The sequence below is a fragment of the Falco biarmicus genome, chromosome 4 (genome assembly GCF_023638135.1).
Source record: "Falco biarmicus isolate bFalBia1 chromosome 4, bFalBia1.pri, whole genome shotgun sequence".
NCBI classification, from domain to species: Eukaryota; Metazoa; Chordata; class Aves; order Falconiformes; family Falconidae; genus Falco; species Falco biarmicus.
In genome coordinates, this window is record NC_079291.1 from 66,126,829 (window position 1) to 66,148,108 (window position 21,280).

The 21,280-nt window shown below is 44.0% G+C and overlaps 2 protein-coding genes across 10 annotated transcripts in view; one reads left to right on the forward strand and one right to left on the reverse strand.

Annotated features, from left to right (window-relative positions):
• MATK (megakaryocyte-associated tyrosine kinase) overlaps positions 1-13,320 on the reverse strand; it is a 31,182-nt gene extending 17,862 nt beyond the window's left edge. For 6 of the 8 annotated variants that reach the window (XM_056337504.1, XM_056337503.1, XM_056337502.1 and 3 more), the window contains exons 1-3: positions 12,892-13,320; positions 11,075-11,215; positions 1,778-1,932 (exon numbers count right to left, since the gene is read on the reverse strand). The gene's annotated coding sequence lies outside the window, so the exon portion shown is untranslated. The remainder of the gene's footprint in view (positions 1-1,777; positions 1,933-11,074; positions 11,216-12,891) is intronic. The other 2 variants (XM_056337505.1, XM_056337507.1) reach the window with 2 other exon arrangements.
• A 148-nt stretch (positions 13,321-13,468) lies between these two features.
• Positions 13,469-21,280, forward strand: part of ELAVL1 (ELAV like RNA binding protein 1) — a 58,937-nt gene continuing 51,125 nt past the window's right edge. For both annotated transcript variants that reach the window (XM_056335352.1, XM_056335355.1), the window contains exon 1: positions 13,469-13,563. The gene's annotated coding sequence lies outside the window, so the exon portion shown is untranslated. The remainder of the gene's footprint in view (positions 13,564-21,280) is intronic.

The following is a 21,280-nucleotide window of genomic DNA, read 5'->3' on the forward strand; positions in this document are numbered from 1 at the left end:
GGAGTCCCGTTCAAACCTGCAATGTATAAAAAGCTCACAAGCACTAACAGTTTGATGAATTTCTCCTTTGCTACCTTGCACTAGTGTAAGCACTCACACACAACCTATTCATTTTAGGCTTCCTATACAGTCAGCCCAGGCTTGGCTGCAAGATCTACATCTGGCCAAATGTATGTATGTGATTAGCTTTTTGTTGACTGTAGAGCAAACCTAATGTAGCTGGTTTACATACAGGTGACAATATTGTAGGCATATGCACTTGGCAAGATACACGTCACCTCCCAAAACAGAAAGACCTAAGGACCCTTCTGCCCCAGGACCTGTTTGTCGTTTAAGTTTTCAGTCAGGCACTGAGAATCGTAACCAACACAGATGTGAGTTCAGAGAGGCCAGGCAGTTACAGGTGGATCACATGCCTGCTTCTGAAAAAAATCCGGAGGAGTTTTACGCGGTGTAACTACTTGGATGTTAAGTATATGCTTGTAAGACATCGTTAGCTCTCTGCAAACATCACTAAGGAACAGATCTCTCTTTTCTTCCACCATAACAAGTGAGCTGTCATTTGGGTAGCACACTGAGAACGCAACACAGGTGAGGGGGAAAATCCCCTCTCAAGTTTTGTTTCTCACAGTGGAATTCAGTTCCACACTTCCCTCCACAGGAGCAGCTGACCCCAATTCCAGACATTATTGGACACAGCAACAACCAGCTGCAGGACAGAAGGAACCCCAGAAGATGTATTCCCAAACTTTCATATAAATTAAGAAGTTAGGAAAGAGATGTTTAGCACATCGATATAAATTTCTCTTAAAACAGAAGGAGGTTATCTAACAAAAATCATAAGAATTCAAGTGAAGAAATACAAATCTATATAAATGAAAAGTTTGAAACGGCACAGATTCACTCCAGTAGGCAGAGAAAACTCCATTTATCATCAAAATATTTGCTTTTTATCTGGAGAAGAAAGCTTTTTTCCTTACTAAAATAAATATGAGAAGAAAAAAATAAGGGTTAACAAAATGTCATGTTTTAGCACTTCTTACTTCCTCAACAAGACAAAGTTATCCAGTAATTTCAGTTACAAATATACTGCTCACCATCTTATGCTTTTCAGATATACACATGTCCAGGAGCTTGAAGAACATATTTTTAGAGTCTCTCAGTGTTCCTATTTAAACCTCCTCCCCTGTCCCCTCCATAAAAACCAATGATAAGTAAACTAATCTACATCACCCATTAAAACATTAGAATAATAATTCTGTAACAGTTTCAGATTTCTCAAATTGCTACAGAAATATCACTTTTTCTAGCATAATTTAAGTGAATTAATGAAGAGCATCGATAATCCACAGTTCACATCATCATATCCTCACAAAAAACAGATATGGAAAAATACTGCTCATACATTCATGATTATGAAGTACAGTGTTATGTTTTCCAGTTACAAAGACACAAAAGAAAGAAGTGAAAATCATTTTGTTGATTTCTTATTTCCAGTTTCAGAACATGCATTAAACACAACCTATGTATGAGAACTGAATGCCTGATATGAAACAAATATTTGAGCAAGAAGGTAAAATTCACAAGAGTAACTTCATACTGAAGATAATATTCTCTTTTTCTTAGTGGAGAGAGAGGCTTCTCCAGAAAGCGATTTGAGCAGGAAGCTCATCTCCTTCTGTGACTACAGGAACTAGTGCCCTTAGTTTTTTTAAGTGTCCTATTTGAGAACCACCTACCTGTGCTGCAAGAACTTTGAAATAAAACATATACGTACACGAGACATGGACGTTGGATTCCCGCAGCATTCCCTTGGTGGGCAGTACGAATCCCTGGCAGCATGCTGCAGCTGAGTAGTCTGGCACGAGCTGGTGTAACTGCTAGCTCTCCATGGTTGCTTGCAGATGTTTGTTGTTCATAACTGTAATTATCCTGTGTACAGAATTCCAAGACAAACCCAAAAAGATTAATAAAACAGACTGTACTGAAAATAACTGGTTTTAAATGACTGACACAGCAGACAATTCACAGATTTAATTTCTCAACGTCTGGCTCAAATAGCAGATAATGAGATTGTTTATAGAAAAAATGCCTAATGACATTTTCATGGAATTGGCAGGGAATGACTTGGGAGCAGGAAGCAAGCTAATTGTGCTTACTCCAGGAGAGCTCAGCTGGAGGTGCAGGGAAAACAGCAGGAATCATTGACAATAACTCTGGACAAGAAGGCAGTTGTAATTTATTCCCATGAGAGGTCCATCCCAATTCCAAATGGTGCTCAGTTTGAGTCACCCCAAAATTAGGGTATGTTGCAAATTTCTAAAGCGAGATACAAGACTTCATTAAAACATAAAATTGAATGTTATTGCTAGTATGAGAGATACCAACTCAAAATAGATATCCTTGCAATGGAAGGGGTGAGGGCAGGGCAGGGGGGGAAAGTATAAGATTTTTTTATTTTGACTTTCTAGAAATACCTACATCTGGAACACTGTTAAATAAGAGATATGTCTTACCATTCAAAAGAAGCAGATAACAGGCTGCAGTCTAGAAGCATTTCTCTGAAATTCACCAGAAAGTCAAAGCTGATTCACTAACGGCAATACCCAGAGATACTTATTAAGGACTGAAACACATCGTATGTGGGAAAAGAGTACATCCCTCAAGAAATGGGGGTCTTGTATCTGCACAACGTGCAACAACTTAAATCATCCAGTTACCCTGACAGCTGCCTAGGGGCTGCAGACTTCACACCGATGGCAGATCAAACCAAATGCCCTGGCACCTTGAATATCTGCTGGCCACCAGCCAGAGGACACACAAATCATCAAGAAATTCTGTCTGTTCTCAGGTGGTCTGAGAGAAACGGGCATCTCTGGAAGGTAACTCACCGTGGCTATTGCTTTCTGTTGCCTACAGAGGGAGTCCAGACCAGTTTACACTGGAGGCAGAGACAGCTTCAGCAAAACGAAGCCCACAGAGAAGAAAAGTAATGCAATAGTAATAAAGCAACCACGTGAAGTCGGTCAAAAAGTTACTGTCTGGCAATAAGCACATTCAGGTCTAGCCCTCACGGTATTCTGTCTCCAGTGGTGCCTGCTTCATGCCACTTCAGATTCTGTAAACATCTAGTGTCTGCTTTAAATCATCTCTCCCAGGCTGAAAGGTGCCAGCCCGCTCGGCCGTCCTCGCTATGGAAGCTATGCTCTGCTTTTGATCACCTCTGTCACTAGCCTCAGCCCTTCCCAAGTCCTACCGTATCCTCTCCAAGGCAAGAAGAGCAGAGCATGCCATCCGTATCCCAAGCACAGGCAAACCACTGTCATTCTAGAATGTTTTCTGTCCTCTGTTTTTGTTCTTAATGTCCAAGATTTGATCAGCTACTGCTCAGCACAATTGTAAATTCCAGAATTTTGCTCCTGAGTAGTGACAGCCAGCACAGTTCCTCATATTGTGGAAAAGCTAAGACAGTTTTCCCCCAGGTTTTATTTTTGAACATTAACTGTTCAGTCATGCATAAAGTCTTCCTATAGTTCCTCATGTTCTGCCCTACATAACATTAGATTATACAGCCTCATGGGCCATCTTTTTTTTTCCAGACAATGAATATACTGACCCACACTTTACTCTGCAAAGTTTAAAAACACACTGCATGGCTGCTGATGCACTATACTGTAGTATAATCTAGTATAATCTGGCACAAAACATCTCACACAAGAGAGGAATTTCAACATGCAACAAACCAGAAAAAACCCAAATCTCTTAAGTCTCCAAATTTCACTGCAGTTCTAACTGATATTAATGCATAGAGGCAATTGTGCACTGGATCTCAGCACCTCTTACAGCTAGGAAATTAAGATTCAATTATTATCATACTTATTAGAGAACTGTTAAGTGATACAGGTATTCTGAGAAAAAAATACCTACGAATCTGTTTTCCTAACAGCCCAATAAAGCTATGGGAGTTCCACATCTTCAGCACCAGAAGGAATTTCTCCCTATATGAACCACACAGTTTATTCCAAGAGCTAATCTGGTGGCCCCCATAATTCTCACCCTCATCTATACTACAGCAGGTATAGCCGGCATTTCAAACAACTGAAAGCCATAACATTTCTAGCTTAAAAAGCTTACTGACAATCTTGGTTTGGACTAAGAATAAAAAAGGCAGTTATATTTAGGTCATCATGTCTACAGACTTGCTATCACTGGTATTAAATGTGGACCAGTAAAAGAGTTGCCACTGTGATCAAAGAGGGCTTATAAATGAGAAAACTGTTTTATTATGGGAGGTGGATCACGGTCCTGTTCTCCCTCTGTCCTCTGCAGAAAGGCTCGTCACTTCTGTTACCATGGAGCGCCTAGCAGGGATTATCAGTATTTTCTACTCAAGCACAAATGTATCTACATTTGACTTGACTTCCTTGGCAGCTCACAGGACTCCTTCCTCCTCCAACCATCCTATCCCGCCCTGGGCAAAAATTTGATACGCGCCCCTACAAAAACACCCTTTCAGTTAAGAAAAATGCCTAAACTATCTTCCTTTTGTTTTACTTCTTGTTATAACTTCACACTGTCATCATCGTGACAAAAGATGAACTAGGTCATAAATAAGCATATCAAATGCTAATGACTGAATGAGCTGGAGATGTTACTGCACACTTGGTATGGAGGGTCAGTCTAGGAAGTTTTCTACACTCCCAAAGCTTCACAAGTTCACGTTTTTTCTTCAAGATGTCAGATCTGCTCCTTTATCAGAGCTACCAATCTGCACTCAGTGCAGATAAACCTCACTTTTTCAGAAGAATAAAACACTGATGTATCCATACAGACCAAAAGGTGCTGATGAATCTATTTATCCTTGACGCCAAAGCAGAAGTATACCTATAAAAATAATCACAAGCTCCCGTGAGCTCCATTGTCTGCTGAAGTGTTCTCAGTACATAGATTAAAAAAATAAATCAGAGCAACTCCCTAGTTAAGCAAACTCCCAACCAGCCTACTTGTTCAAAGCCACAAGTCTGAATAAAAAAATAAAATCTGTTTTTTTTCCTTGGAAAGCATTAGCGATGTATGTCTATAATAAATCACATGAGATGTAAAGCCAATGACTCACTTTAAATGACATCTTTAAAGCATGAGAACAGAATACTCGACTGAGACAAAAGTCCCTAGGAAATGCTGATATCAGCTGCACTTTGCTCTCTGGTAGCAGTCTCAGCAAGTAAGGAACAATAAAATGATTCTGGCAAACTACCACAGAAACCATACCACAGAGATTATATGATTTTAGTCTGAATTTCTGTGTTATATACGCTCATTTTACAGTTACAAAAAAGCTCTTTCAGGAACAGGCCTGCAAATTCAACCTGAAGTCTCAAAACTAAATACGGCAGATTTAAGCAAAACAAACATGTCAGCAAAACACGTTCTGATGGCCAGAGAAAAGTAACCTCTTGGGACGTAGTAATCGTTTCTGTTGATAAATCACAGTGGTTAGTTCAATACATTCCAAAACAGACACTTTGCTGATGGGTAATAAAAACCTGCACAATCTTCATAATTTGATACTGTGCCAAAACAGGGAATTCCTAATGTAATTCACCCAGAGCCCTCACTGCCTACAAGCCCCATCCCCCCACCCTTTTTTTTTTTTTTTTAACACAGTACTGTTCTTAAAAGATGTTTTAGAGTATTATCTTAGAGGTAGTTAACCAGCAAACATAAAAAGCACTGAGTGCATAAGCTTTACCCATAAAGTGGGGACAAAATCAAACTTGATCCCTACCAGGTAGATCCTAAAGCCTGAAGCATCACGATTTCACAGGAGAGAGACTTACTTTCTTCAGAAGCTTACTGCCCATCCAGTTCAAACTATCCTGAATCTTTTCTCACATGATATCATAGAGGCAGTAGAAGTAACACCTACATCTACTGCTGAACTGACTAAAATACGAGAGGTCACATTAGAACACAGGAGACCATAGTTACAGGACAATTAGCAAGTCATGTACACATACTACAGGAAACTCAAGCAGGGTTGTGGGAGGGAGGATGGGAAGAGACCTTTCAATATCAATACTGGGACGTATCAATATCATCTGAAGGCCACGCTTGATATGCCTGGAGCTGTTCTGAATTGGTTTTGGTCACACCTGACTGAGTGCTCACACATGACCATGATGGCTGATCCTGAATTTATACTCGGTATGAATTTTCCCCAGACCAGTTTTGACTACAGTGTTCTTCAGCATCTCTAAGCTGTTCTTGGGAGAAATTTCTGAAAGACAAGGCTTAGTTGTTGTTACTGCGCTGATGATACGTATCTCCTGTCAGTTGTAATACTCAAGATACTCAGGATTAAACAACTAGAATTTCTGAAGTTAAACCCTTTAAAAGGCACAAATAAAGTGGATCTGTGTGAGGAGACACCCTTAGACATCCCACCTATTCAGAAAAGCGTTCAGCATGTAAACATATACAAAGTGTAATGTTGGAAATGGGAAAAAAACCCCAACCACTAATGGTCAGACATCAGCCAGCGCTTTGATCAGTTGACTGACAGACAATCCCTGAAAACAGATCTTGTACTTCATCGTGTAATATATTAAGCTAAAGGATTATCTAAAGCACTTACCTTGAAAACTCTGTATGTTTGGAGATAAAAACAGATCAAGACTACATGTTGCTTCACTATTTGCTGCAAATTGGTATGCTTAGCACAACAATTACATTATCCTTTTCAGCTAGGATTCTGATCTAATTTGACACTCAAGCTTTCTCCAAACTTTGCTGCCCTGCACAGACTCATGTTACAACACCACAAGACTCAGTAGAGCTTTGCTGTTTCAAACTTTCAAACATTTTTAGGTATGGTCACACCTTCCTCCACAATGCCCTGGTGTGAGGAATTCTTTTTGTTGATGTAAGTGAAGTTTGTGGAGATTGTGTGATTAATGTATGTTTTGATGATAATGAGACTTTAAAAAGTAGATCTTAGAATTCTGAAATACATCCTTGAAGTATGAAGACACTCAAAGTCTGATAACACAGTAATCCTGTGGTGCTTTATGGCTTCTATGGTGGTGATAAGAGACACTTGAGGCTTGTGCAGGTGCCATAAACGTTCAAGCCAAATAATTACTTCATAAACCCCAGGAGACTCCTTAAGCATTATGGTGTTCACATTGCCATATTTTCTGTATTTAAGACCATCAACAATACATGCTTTGGAAACCACAAACCTCTGGCAGCAAAACCAAACCATTCATGTCAAATGTATTAAAAACGCATTAAAACACAGACTACTCTGTAACTGTTGTTGGTCCAAACAATCTTAGTGCCAAGTTTGGCAGCAGTATCAATGGCCTTACCATTACTGATGCATGCAAACTAAATCTGTGGCTTCAATAAGGCAGTTAACGTCACTGTAGACACTTGAGCCGCCTAAGAACAGGTCAGTAAATCTACTTCCACATACTCATTTTTGTGGCAATAAATAATTGATCTCAAGACTAACAAGCCACTCTCAAACAACTATTTTTAAAGCACACATCAGGCTCTTCATAACTCCCTACTACTAGCTCATATGTGGGCTTCTGAGTGGTAGGTAGGTTTTGCCAAACATTCCAAAGTACAGAAAACCTGGGCTTTTTCCCCAAGTCTCTGAGGAAACAAAAACAAAACCAAATTTCAAACAGTGTGCTTTTTGGATTTTTGGATTTATGGGTTTTACTGTTGCTTAACATTATCTTGATATTTCAAGGACTGGAAGATTATGAGAAATGTAATTAATATTATCTTACAGACAGTTGGACAAAGTATTTTTCACACCAAGCTGTGACTACAAAATGTAGTCAGTCAGTAAGCAAAGTTTAGCCTGTCTTTCTAGGCTAAACAAGGTTACAGCATGCAATGAGACCTCATGCCCCTGGCCAGAACTAGTAAGTAATATGCAGAAGTAGTGATTTATGCTACTACAAGAAAAAAAAAAGTATTTTTTTTCTCCTATACACAGAGACATAAGCTTCTATATTACTTTGCTCCTATACACCAGAGATATAGGCAAATGAAAGCATGCTGCCAGCAGTCCCTGAAAGTTGTTATGATTTAAGAAGGGATCAGAAATGCCAACACTGAAATGCATAACCAGATTTGCCAAGTGCTTCCCAGCCATTTACTTCCCTGTTTAGTCTGAGATACGTAGCAAAACTGAAGATTATAAAAATGGTTATCAAAATTTTCTATCGCAGTTAAAATCTAGATGTTAACAGCTCACTGGATAAATAGATTATACTACAAATAATTATACTACAAAATCACAAATGGTATAAAAACACACACAACCACAAGCTTCATAAATGATGAGCTTGGAATAAAGATGACTAATGGCAATCAGAAAAGCTTCCATCTTGCTTCCTTTCATTTTGTTGTTTGACTGTGGAGGTCTATTATCCACTACTAAATTTTAAAGGATATTATTTCCAAAACTAGGCTAATAGTGTGACCACCGCACAACAAGTATGGGGGAAAGAACGCCTACAAAGGATATTAATACGTAAAGGAAAAGGGAAATCAAGGGCAAGAGAAAAATCAGCTTCAGTAGCAACTTATAATAGCCTCAAATTTAAATTGAATTAAAACTTATCCACATCTACCCACAAATGATTAAGTGTTGCTGGTTTAATTAGTGAAGCTTGGTGCAGAGAAACCTGAACCAACATGTTCACCAGGCAACATGCCTGCTATTGACTGAAAATGCTTGCTCTGCTTCAGAGCTCAACACAGCGACTTCCACTGCTTTCTGCACTGACCCGGGAGAGGCTAGAGAAGTTCTCCTACAATTCACTGAAAATTTAAAGACGTGATCTTACTGCAGCACAAGGAAGAGACAAACATGCTCCCAGTGACATAGTTCACCTCACAAGTGAAATGACAGCACGGAGAGAATGAAAAAGAGTGGTTATAACTAACCACAAAGAAGGTAACATGGGAGTGAAATAACAGGTACGACTGCGTCCTTCCACAGACAACCAGGACAAGGTGCACCTGAAGAGGACAAACCCCTCCGAACAAGTGGATATCACCAGACCAGGTCACTGGGAAGGAAATTATCCTCAGCTACAAAGACAAAACCACCATTCAAGAACTGAATACCAGAAAAAGTGAGAAGAACACAAGGGAACGTCAAGGAAAGAAAAACCAGAAAGCATTATTCAGAAGGATGCTCGCAGTGGAGCAGTGCAGGAACCCTGTGGCTCGTGAGGTTGCGCTAAGTCTGGCTAACGAGGTCACGGGACGGAGCCACAAACCCAAGGATGAGCAAGCGGGTGCGCTCGGTAAGCAAAGCCTTGGAGCCACGGCACGAAGAGGCAAGGGGGGAAGCCAGAAGATAATGGAAGTCCACGGGCTGAGACCCCGAGGAGAAAAAGCCAGAGGAGAGGGGGAAGGGGGTGGCCTGTGAATGGTGATTTAAAGAATCAGTCACCAATATTCGAGTGAACGGAGGTTATCTTTATTCAGCAGCACTGGGTGCATGGGGGATTGCTCCACCAAACCTGAAGTGACGAACTATCTCATATTCATACAATAAACCAATGAATATTCAATTAACGCCTATACATTAACCCACCTACTCTTGCTTTGTATGTTAATTAGCTTATCAGTCCTTCGCGCTTGCACAAATTCTTTTAAGAATTGTGGGCAGGGGTCTCCGGGACGTGGGCAGGGGTCTCTGGGAGGAAGGCCGTAGTCTTCCTCATGGTGTACTTCTCACCCTTTGCCTGGAATGGGATGGTCTTGCAAGGTTGCAGTGTTCTTATTGGTCTGAGCTAATTTATGTCCTTGTCAACTATCTGTCTCTTATTCTTGTTGCTTTTAGTTGCTCCCTCTAGATAACTTATAAACAGGTCCCTTGTTAGAGAAAGTTAGAGAAACAGCCCCCTTCTTTCATTAGTTATTTCATTATTTCTTTCAAACTATATGGTTACATGACCTAATTACTATACCTACATTCTTTGGGTAAATATATTTACACTTAACTGATTGTCCCTCTTCCATACAATTTCTTCCTATCATTAGGACCAGGTGTCTTTTTAAAGATAACAGAAATCCGAAGCCTCGGTAATTAGTACATTCTTTATGTCACCAATTCCAAGAATTTAGTGCATCCTCAAAGTCAGTAATGAGGGTCTCTGAATGTTTATCAACTCTTAAGACAAACGAAAGCACAGGCACTTTGTTCCTTAAATAAATTGTACATAGTTCATTATTCAATAGCAAGGGGAGGTCAGAGGGCAAAGGAGGAAAAGAAATAAAGCCACTGAGGACCCCAGGGAGGGTGGGCTGAACAGGAGCCAGAGCACCCTTCAGGAGAGATGCTTAGGGAGAATAATGAGGGAAGCGGGAAGCTCCCGGACGCTTCAAACACCTGCAGCACAGCCCCCCACCCAAGAAACGAAGCCCTGTGCAGAACAGCAAGGCAGATCCCAGGGAGGGGAGAGGGTGGGAGGCGCCCCCAGGCCAGGCCGCCTGTGAGGGAACGAGCCCGCCGGCGCACGGCCGCCATTTTACCCACCCTGGCAGGGCGGGGGAGCGAGGCGGGGCGGGGACCCCGGGAGGGGCGGGGACCCCGGGGGGGGCGGGGACCCCGGGGGGCGGGGACCCCGGGGGCGGGGATCCTGGGGGGCGGGGATCCTGGGGGGCGGGGATCGCCCGTAGGGCGGAGCGGAGATCAGTCCCGCCCCACCGGTACCTGCCCCGTGGCTGCTGGCCGCCATTTTACAGGAGCCCCGGGGATGAGGAGGGGGGGGGGGGCGCTGCTCCGGGGGGGCCGCCCTGGAAGCCCCGTAAACATAATCCAGTGTTATGAAACCAGAGTTTTTTCATAACAACATAAACCCGGGGAAATTAATGAAAAGAGCTGCCCCCTCTCGTGACCCAACCCTGGCAGCCGTGGCCGTAACTGCGGCCTTGCGGCAGTCGCTTTGGCAGATCCCGCTGCGCGTTCTGCGCTGATACGTGGCTCCACGCATGGCCCTGTTCGCAGGGAACTTTCTTCATTTTTCCAACCTACCTCAAGAACAGCCTGGCTGAAGGAACCTGATGTCATTTATGTTGCGTCATCGTACGACAATTTCACTGGGAGACTTGGCTTCGCACTTCCAGAATTCCACGTTGCCACGAAACCTTCAGACTGATGCATTTTCCTACTGAACTGAAACGTTGCGACAATAAATATATTTCAGCAAAATGAGATCATCCCTATAAAAACTGGCATGCAGTTTAATAGGATAATACTTTATAATTGCCAGTCGCAGTTTTAAATACCATGGTGTTTATGGTGATAAATGAAACTGTGAGATTGCAAAGGTGCCGTTACAAGATAAAGGCATCAGAGCTTCTGTGCAGTGTTGGCTTGTGCCCATGGCCTCGATTTTTGGAGATCCCAGACCCATCTTAGGCCCAAGAATGGGATCGCTAAATTAAAACCTGAACGACACAAGGAAAATACAAAATCCACAGTAAAAGAAAGCTGCTATTGATGTGAATGACAAAATTGTGCTGTTGTGGCTGCCATACCTAACAGCATAAGCAAGTAACAGATGCACAAACATCTTTAATGTTTTATGAGGCCTTGAAATGTATTTCCAGACCTGTCAGGCTTGGGAGTTTACATGAGAGGATTCCCCATCTGGCACTGAAAGCTATGACAAAGGAAAAAAGAAAATGGCAACGTTTTTAACATCTCTCTTAATTATTAACCTCCTTGATAGACTCTTCATTTAATGATACTGACCATTATGTTTTCTTTGATACAGTGCCCTTCGGACTATGGCAGAGACTGGGCTGTTTCCTGGTCATAATGTATAAATTAGGAGCCCATACATAATGGCCCAGGATAACAGGACCACTTGAAGGGTTTTCTCAAATGGGTTACTGGGCAGATAAACCAGATACCAGCAGTGCAACAATGTTGGGAATTCCATATACAAGGCCTTGCTAGAGGCCATGACAAGATAGGTAGAGGAAGGATATTTGCATTTTCATTGTGTGATTTTCCATGTGTTCCAGTGTAATTCGTACTAGGTACAGAGTATTTTCAGACACATGTATGTAAAGAAATGGCAAAGAACACATACTCGTATAAATGGTTTTGCAGCTATATTGCAAGTTTCTATCCCTCAGGTGGGATTTCACTGTTCTAGTCTAGAGGAAGGTGCATTCATTTGATTTTCAGTTATGTTATGCAACTAAGTAAAACTCAACTTACGATGTGTCTGTGAATGAAAAATAACACGACACATTTTAGTGCAGCCATACTCTGAAATTTTGGCCAAAGCTGAGTACCTTGAGAGGTATACAGGATTTACAGACTTGCAAGCTTACAAGTATGTCACACACTAAACGTACTTCTTTGTACCACGGGTATTATTGCAGAATACTGTGTTAATGACAAAAAGATAGCTATTTCTTACAGAATAGTGGAAGTTTATATTCACAGACCCCTCCTGTGCAGTTCAGGTGTAAAGGGATGCCCTTGGCTACCAAACAATTGCTGGCAGTGGACAGAGGGAAAACTCTTGACCAGCAGATCCCTTAAGGTCACTGCAGAAGGACTTGGCAGAGCATAGAGCAGCGCTGACCACCATAGCTTCTCCTGCAGATCATCACTCGTATCTTGTTTACACGGGAACGATTTATTCTGTCAGCCAGTGGGCAAGCATTCCTTTGCACTGTTTCTTGGGGAGGTTCCCCTACCGGCACCCACGGAAAGGGAGGCCCTTGGCTAACAGGCTGGCACCAACCACAAACACGCTAGAACCTGGGGCTGTCCTGCTGCACCTGCTGCTCAAGTCTAACTTTTGCTACAGGGAAAAACTTCTATTTCACCTTCCACAACAGCGGTATGGGGGGACTCGTGCCCAGGGTTCGATGCAGACAAGGCCCACGCTCTCCTCCTGCTCCTTCCCATGGCTTCAGCAGGCCCGCGGCACAGGCCGAGGCTGGGGGAGCACCAGCGCTGCTCCTGGCCGCTCCCGAGGCCCTGAGCCCTCCCGGTGGGGACCGTTCAGGTCACGCTGTCCCCGCCACCAACCGCCCCGCCGGGAGCGCCCCTCAGGCCCGCTGAGGGAGCAGCCCGGCGCAGGCCCCCTGCTCACCCGCAGAGGCGGCAGCCTGGAGACCCGCGGCCTCGCTGCCGGCCGAGGGGGCGCAGGCGGTGGATGGCCCTGCCACCGCGGCGGCTGGCGCGGCCCCAGGGGCGGCTGAAGCGGTGGGGCCAGGGGCGGCGAGGCCGGGGGCGGCGGGACCGGCCCGACGCGCCAGGCCGCCGGCGCCGCACGCGCAGCGCCCCTCCCCTCGGCGCGCCCGCCAGAGGCCGCCCCCGGCCGGCGCGGGACGGACGGGCCAACGGGCCAACGGGGCGCGGGGCACGTGCGCGCGACAGCCAACGGGGCTCGGTGGGCGGGGCGGGGGCGTGGCCGCGGCGCTGCGAGCGGCTTGTTGTGCGCGCTGCGGAGCCGTTACCCTCCCGCTGCCCAGGCCCTACCGAGCCGGCGACAGGTGAGGCCGCGCCGCCGCGGGCGGCGGGGTGGGGCCCGCGGAGCCCCTGGCGGCTGCTGTGAGGCCGGCGCGGGCGGGAGTGGGCGGTGGGGGCTGCGGCCGCGAGGCCGCGGCCTGGGCCTGCAGGGGGAGAGCTGGGGCCTGCGGGGGGAGGGGCCAGCCGGCGGGGAGCGCGGGCCTGGGGCGGCGGGCTGGGCCGCGGCCTGCGGGCCGGGGCGGGCGTGCGGGGCCGCGCGGGCCGGCGGGAGGCGGGCGGGGCGCGGGCGGCGGAGCAGGGCCCTTAGGCCTCCGCGCTGGCAGGCGAGAAGGCCGCGGGTCCGGCCGCCTGGGGCTGCGGCGCAGGGAGCTGGCCCGGGGCGGCAGATGCGCGGCCGGGGCCCGCACCGCGCCGCGGGGCCTTGCTCCCGTTGCCTCCTCGCGTGTTTATTTCGCTTGTGTCCGCACGGGCGCAGCTTTTGAATCTCCCACCTCCGCTCAGAGTGGCGCGTCTTTACTGACTGGCAGTACCCGAGGGTGGGCTTCCTACTGCGGCCGGTGCGTGTTAGTGGCCGTGCAGCTCTGGGCCTGCCCGGGGCAGGGCTCGGCACCGCTGTGCTAAATGTTACTGGCCGGAAGAAATCACGACTAAAGTAGCAGCCCACTATTGTTAGTACTCGTGGGAGGCTTTTCAAAGTAGAGTGAATCCCTTTTTGGGGGATTGGAAGAGGCGAGAATGTGTCCTGGGCTGTTCCGTGGGAGGCCGTGGGTGAGGAACGCATCTGGAGGTGGCCGGGATGAAGGGCCGCTGGCTCTGGGGGAATAGTTGGGTGGAAGCGTGTGCTGGTTCCCATGTTCTGTAACGCTGGGGAGCAGAGGAGCGTTATCTGTTGGACGGAGGCTCATATCTGAGACTTGCTGAGAAGGGAGGCATGTTTTAGTGTGTGAAGGACTTTTGCTGGGACGTCTGATCCACTTAATGAGGCATCTGTGGAAAAATAGAGGAGGAAAGAAATGAGAAGGGTAGAGATGCGTTCGCTTCATTAATGCTTCCTGTTGACATTTGATGACTTTTTGTGGTCTCTGTATTTCTGTTCCTTTTTCATTTTATGCCTTGGATGTGGATGTTAGCTGTTGGAATCGCTCAGCGCTTACCTCTTTACCGGCCTGCTGTTCCCCAGTACTCGTGTCTTAACTACTTTTCTTTCTAGATCTGTGTGGACAGAGATCTCTGACTTGTGCATCTTTCTTTAAAACTGGGGTGATGCATATGTTCCAGAGGCTTTATGAAGCCAGTATGGTTGATAGGATTTCTTAGATTTCTGTTGACTCTTGGGTTATGTCGGTGTTGTATGATAGATAATAAAGTCTAGATTCCTTAGCTTGTAAGTCTGTGCAGCATGATACGTACGCTGTGATTGTCCTAGTCCTTGCTCTGAAGCAGTGTAACTGTATTTGTATAATGATGCACATGAGTCTGTGATTTCATGATTCAAGGTGTTCAGCAATGCTGAGTTACAGAACTATGACCTGCACTTGCAGTAGGCTGTCCCCTTGGCTTGACTGGAGTATGACCGGGAACATCTTAAGCTGATACAGTTGTTACGTATATTATGTAGTGAGTTTATAGCCTTAGTTATTTAGCCCTGATGTGGGTGGTTCTGCAGCACCAGATAAATGTGGTTATACTGCTTTCCTACATAAGTTGTCTCATGCAGCACCAGGTTTGTTGGAGCAACAGTAGTTGTAAGCACAGTCTAAATGGAAAACACTGTGTATAGCATCTTTCTTAATTGTGTCGGAACGTAGCCAGTGTCTAGCACTGATACTAGCTTACCATGAAATGTGCCCTGTGCTCTTAATTAAAACATTCTGTTTTCTGTTTGCTGGTTCTTGGATGTTCTGTCACTTTTCTTCCTGAGAAAACCCATCCTTGTCTTGACCTGTCAGCGATGGGTCATTCTACTTTCAGAATCCCTTTCTTTAAGTTGTTGTGCCAGCCTGCTTTCTTTACTGAAGCTTTGGTCTCTGCCTTGTTTCTTGCTTGTTACGAGCCTTCTGTGAATTGATTACAGTAAAATGTTATTAGATGTTGCACTGACTACGTCTTGTGGATGAGCTATCTGTGAAGGTGGTAGACTTTGAGTTACAGGAAGCTCAAGCTTGCTGTATTTGCAGACTTCAAAAAGAGAAGCTGTTCTTTTTGCACTTCTGAGTACTTCAGAAAAAGCATGGAAGGCAGCTGCAGGAGATTCCCACAAATGTAAACATTTAGGAAGAATGACATAGCTCAGCAAATGAGATGTGTTAAATTTTGCTTTCTATTGGAAATTGATCAGGGCACCTTTTTTTGATGTGCAGTTCTGTAATCTAGGCACCTGCAAACTTCAAACTACTGGCCTAAATGATTCATTTGATTATACAACCTTGTTATATGTAGGTGATGTATGCAAAAATAGATTTTAAGCTTCTTTTTGTTTTGTTTTTTTTTGGGGAGGTAGGGTGGAAATAAGCTATGCTGAGAAGGCAGAGGTGTTCTTCATGTGTATGGCTTTGCGCTTTTTTTTAATATTACTAGCAGTGGCATAGTAAGTATGAAGTATAATTTTCCTCTCATCTACTACTTCCATGGCCTCCTTGTAGGAGTGCAGTAGCAAGTTGTGATGTCTCATCAAGCCTTCAGAGATGGATTTCCAGCTACTTCTTTTATGCTGGTGAACAAGTTGGACGCTGTCTCCTCTTGTTACTTCACTTGCCTTCCTGTCTCATCAAAGTGAAAGTACCAGCTGCTAATCCTAGGATGCATCAATGTGTGGGGCAGCTGTTGTCAGAATGTCTGGAATTCACAGTTCTTGTGTCCACTTCTTCTCACCTCCTGGAAGTGTCCTGTGCATAGGAAAGGGGTTGTTCCCCCACAGCAACCGTTCTGTCTCCAGATGCTTTTACTGTAGGTGAAAAAAATTGCCAGAGACATTGCTGGACAGTCTGACACTGTCTAGAACGAGGAAGATAACTTCTTTCTTTTTATATATATATCTGTTTATCATAAATCTGTCCTTTTTTAAATACCTGCACGGAAGGTGAGATAGTGTCAGCTGCATAAAATTGTCCAGCTGTCTCTTCTCAGCCCAAGAACTCTGTTAACTGTCAGTGTCTTTGACCCAGGGACAAAACAACTGTGGAAGCTGTTGATGTGAAACTCAGAGCAGAGCCTCCTCTCTCTGTCAAGGCCAACTATTAACCTTGGAAGACGAGGAAATCTCGGATCTAGCTGCAGGTGCTTAGTATTTCAGCTGTGTAGTTTCCAATTGCCCTTGTACATATCGAGCAGAGATGATGTTGGAAGGCCCTGATCCTCCCGTTCATGTTACAGCAGCAGCGGATGGTAATTATGGCCCGTCTGTATCTGATTTCTGACAGCATCCTAGCTGATTAATTCTGTTCCTATGAATTGAGTATAGGTCATCAGACTGATGGTAAAATGAGGTCATTCCTCTGAAGAATGCAGCTTATTTTTTGGCCTCAGATACTTCTGTCTCTGAATGGCAATATAAGCGTTGACAAAAACATTCACCTTGACGATGTAATTACGTGAACATGGATAAAAACAACTAAGAGAAGCATTTAAAAGCTTTTTAGACAAATCTGCTTGTTAAAGAATATGTAAAGCTAATTCCTTATGAAATACTAAAATTATGACAGTTGAAAATTGTTAGACCAGTAATACACTTAAAACTAGGCTTATGCCTGATGTTATAAAACAAAAATAAAGGAGCTTAAAATATGTGGTAGTAAGAAACATTGGATTAGCATATGGAAATAAAGTTTGTGGAAATGCAGTAGTAGATTTTAGTAATGGCCACCTCTGGTACAGAGATATTTTTATTGTCTGAACTGACAGTATGACAAAATGTTAGAATCTCAAATTTAGTCCAGCTAAGGAGAAAAAGGGCAGTGTCTTAATTCAAGGTTCGCAAAGGGGGAAAGGAATCAATAAAAAGATGAGATCTATTAACTCTGAAAAATCTGAAGGACTGGCAAGCAGGAAGGATCTATTTGGTCTCCAGATTTACAAACAGAACTTAGACATTAGCATGGGAGGAACGTACAGGTACGTTAAGCAACTTGTGTGCCTTAACGCTTAAGAGTTTCAGTGTGAAAGGATCTTCGTGTCTAAAGACAAACTTTTTAAAGTGACCTTCGTTAGCATGTTTCAGTAGACTGAGCTAGTTTCACTCTTGAGGAGGGAGTAGAGTACAAATGCCAAATTAATCAAATTGAATATTAAATTTAAATTTCTCTTGCTTGCTGATATAAGATACTGCAGCTGTGGGGTAGAGGAAGTCAGATGAGACAGCTACGGGGGAAAGAATACTGACCTTGTTGATCGCTGTGGGACAACAAAAAAAGAAATAGGGTAACTGTACATTTTGGGGGAAGGAATCTGTGATGCCTCGCTTTCTGCCTTTAAGTTTTCATATGTACCCAAACATTGTACTTGAAAGCTCAGGAAGATGGCTATTCCAGCAAAGTGTAAGATTCATGCTTATGAAATAGAGCAGCTGTCAATCAGCCTAAGCAAGTATAACAAGCAAGAAAAGGTGAGGTCAAGATTCTTCCTTTGTGGTCATGGACTTGCTTTTTGGAAACAGTATCAGGTATCACTTAAACATAGACATGCTACTTAGCACCAACATTTTTTTTATTTATAAGGAAAACTTAAGCATTATCACAGCCAAGTATACATTGAAATAATCTTAAGCGTGTAGCTCAGATCTGAGTTGAGGTTTTGAAGTATGTGGCCTATACTTTGCATGTACCTGCTAGGATAACCTTTTATGTTAAACATTTTTTTCCCCCTCAGATGCTCTATAAATGTTATTTTTCAATTGAAGAGAGTATCTGTAGATTTGCTGATTTCCCCCCCTCTATTGGCTTTTGGTGTTTGGTTGAGATTAAAATCCTCTGCTATTTGAAGTAATGCTGTATGAATGCAGCATAGGTGAAATAGCAGTGGGTCTTGTGTTGTATTGTCATTGACCTGTAGTCTGTACGGATATTCATGGAGAGGTCTGTGCTTGTGGGGTGTAATGTGGAGAGCTGCTGGGAACATGAAAGGAGTTTGTGTAAAGAATAAAAGGGATTTTCTTGGAGATTATGGGGGAAGAATCTGTGGCATATGTAGAGAGGTCTGGATTAAGAAATTGAGATGTATTCTGGCTGTGGAGTACTGGGAAACTTTTTCTCTGTTTTCTGGGAGGTATGTGAATGTCTTGCTGCTGGAGCAGCTTCTGTGGTGAAACCTATTATTTTCCTTACAGCTGTCGGTGATTTCTGAGAAGAAAACATGCTGGGTTTGTCCCCCTCTTCCTTCCCAGGTTCTGTCCCTTCTATGTCTTGATTAAACTCCGGTTTCTCAATCCTGTCTCAATAGCTGGCTGCAAAGCAAGTATTTGCATGGCAATACTATGTTGGATCATTCTTGAAAACTGTTTTCCTGGGACACTTAAAATTAGTGGAGACCCTGCAGGCCCTTCAGGCCCTTCTGTGTGTGTGTGGCGTTGCTTTTGGCATGTGGTCAGACCTGGACACCTCAGCACCTCTGCATCTGTCTTTTGCAGCTGTTTGGATTGGTTTGGCGCTTCCCTGGATGCAGTAGTGTCCTTTTTCTTCTATTTCAGGTGTGATCTCCAAGGAAGACTGCTCAGCAGCTTCACAATTGAGTGGTAGAGCAGTGTTCAACACAGATAGCCAAATTTGTGGTTTGCCTCCAAGTCAACCATGACTCGCTGGGGGGGGGGGGGGGGGGCATGTGAACAAATATCATCCATGTGCTGAAGAAACAGGAGGAGGTGTCTTGTTTGTATAGCCCTGAAGGTCTACTTTGAAGCACCCTATCAAGATTCTTGAGGTCAGCCAGTGTATTTAAGAATAAACCCTTGAGACTGAAGTCCTGGTTGCTCAAGACAGCTCACCAGCAGAATTCTGCCGCTGTCACTTGTTTCAGTGCAGGATCCCTGTTCATATACCAGGATTAATCCCAGCAAGAGAATTCATCAGTGTAGGGACTCTGTGCGACACTGTCTGCTGAAGCATTTCCTGCATAGTGTGGCCCAGGTGATGCTAACTTGCATGTCATTGCAAAGAAAGACTGAGGTGTTGGGTCAGTAACCTGTGCCAGCAGCCTCTGTTCTGCTGTGGTCTGAGAACCCTACTGTGCTCTCTACGGCCCGTTCCCAGTGTTGAAGTTGCCACAAACTGTGCCACAATACTTTAATGCGCTCATCGGGCTCTCTTTGGCCAGGTGTCAGATACTGGTGTAGTCTTTGTGCTTCTGATATCAAAGACAAGAAATATGTTTGAGGTACCTCTGACCTTCTTGTCTTTGGTACAGCTGGTGTTAGTGCTCACCTGTGCCTCTGCAGTGCTACATGGCTTTCAGTGCCTGGAGAACTATATTGCGTGAGTGAGAATGGATCAGTTGCTGGAGTGATAAAACCTGCTCCTTGGATTTTAATGAAGGTGCTAATTGCTGGCATGAAAGAGCACAGAATTCATTGCTCCTGGAGAATTTCCTGTCTTAGTTCTGCAGTACCTGAAATGCTCACGTTATCATCTATCATCTGTTTAGGTGTCTGCATTCAAGTTTGTGCTCCTGGTAGTGGTCTACTGCCTTTGCACACCTGTGAACAAGGTGAAGGTATATTAAACCTCTTGTCTGAAGACAGTTATCTTTCTTGCCAGTGTTCCTGTTTCAGATTATCTCCTGAGACTTGTACAGGTCTTTCTTCTTAGCAAATGTGTCACAGTGGAAGACTTAGGTGCTGTATCCTGGAATTCTGGATGGAGATCCTGAGCATCGTTTGGCAAAAGCTTCTATTGGTCTGTGGACAGAACCATTTGTGTAATTTTTCTTTTAAACCTTCTGGGGTCTTTCGCACTTTTGTGAGAAGGTGATTGTCACAGTCAGTGCGAATTTCTGGAAAAAATACCTTGGAAATCTTTTCAGTGCAGTCCAGAGACCTGAGAACGCAGACCTGGCTGTTCGTGAATGAGCAATATTTGAGGCAGGTAGTAAAGTGCTGGGCCATGTGAATCTGAGCATCTCCAAAATTAAGGGAAGATCAAGGCACAGTACATATTCCTGTTGGTTGTTCTATGTCCTTGAGATCATAAATTTGAGAGCACCTTACACAGAAAAAAAGAGAAGGCTGCCTTTTAAAACAAGCTGTTGCAGGGTTTGGTTGTTTTTTTTAAAAAAAATCATTTCAGGAACTGCAGTGCAATGGAACTTAGCCTTAAAATTTCCGTTTTTGGGGATATAGAATTGAAAGCTTTTTTTTTTTTTTTTTTTTTTTTTTTTTTTTTTTTTTTTGGAAAGGCTGTGAAGTATCCATCTCATTACAGATAGCTTTCCCAAATGGAGCTGGTAGGCCATCTTTCCATCCATCCTCGACCTTGATGAGGATATCGGTACATTAAGACTTCTGATTTATGTCTATGTGTGTTCACAAACATCAGTTAGTGAAGTTATAGATCCAAGTTGGTTCCTAGGCCTGGTTTTCAAGCCCGGAATATTTACTGATACAATTTGACCGTTCTCTCTTTGGTAAAGAAAGATCAGGAGATTCCCTCAACATATTTCAGCGACAGCAGAATAAAAAACTTGTTTTCTCATGTAGCATTTCTCATGTCATCCATACTGACCATCTCATACCACCTTTTCTTTTTGGAATTCTCT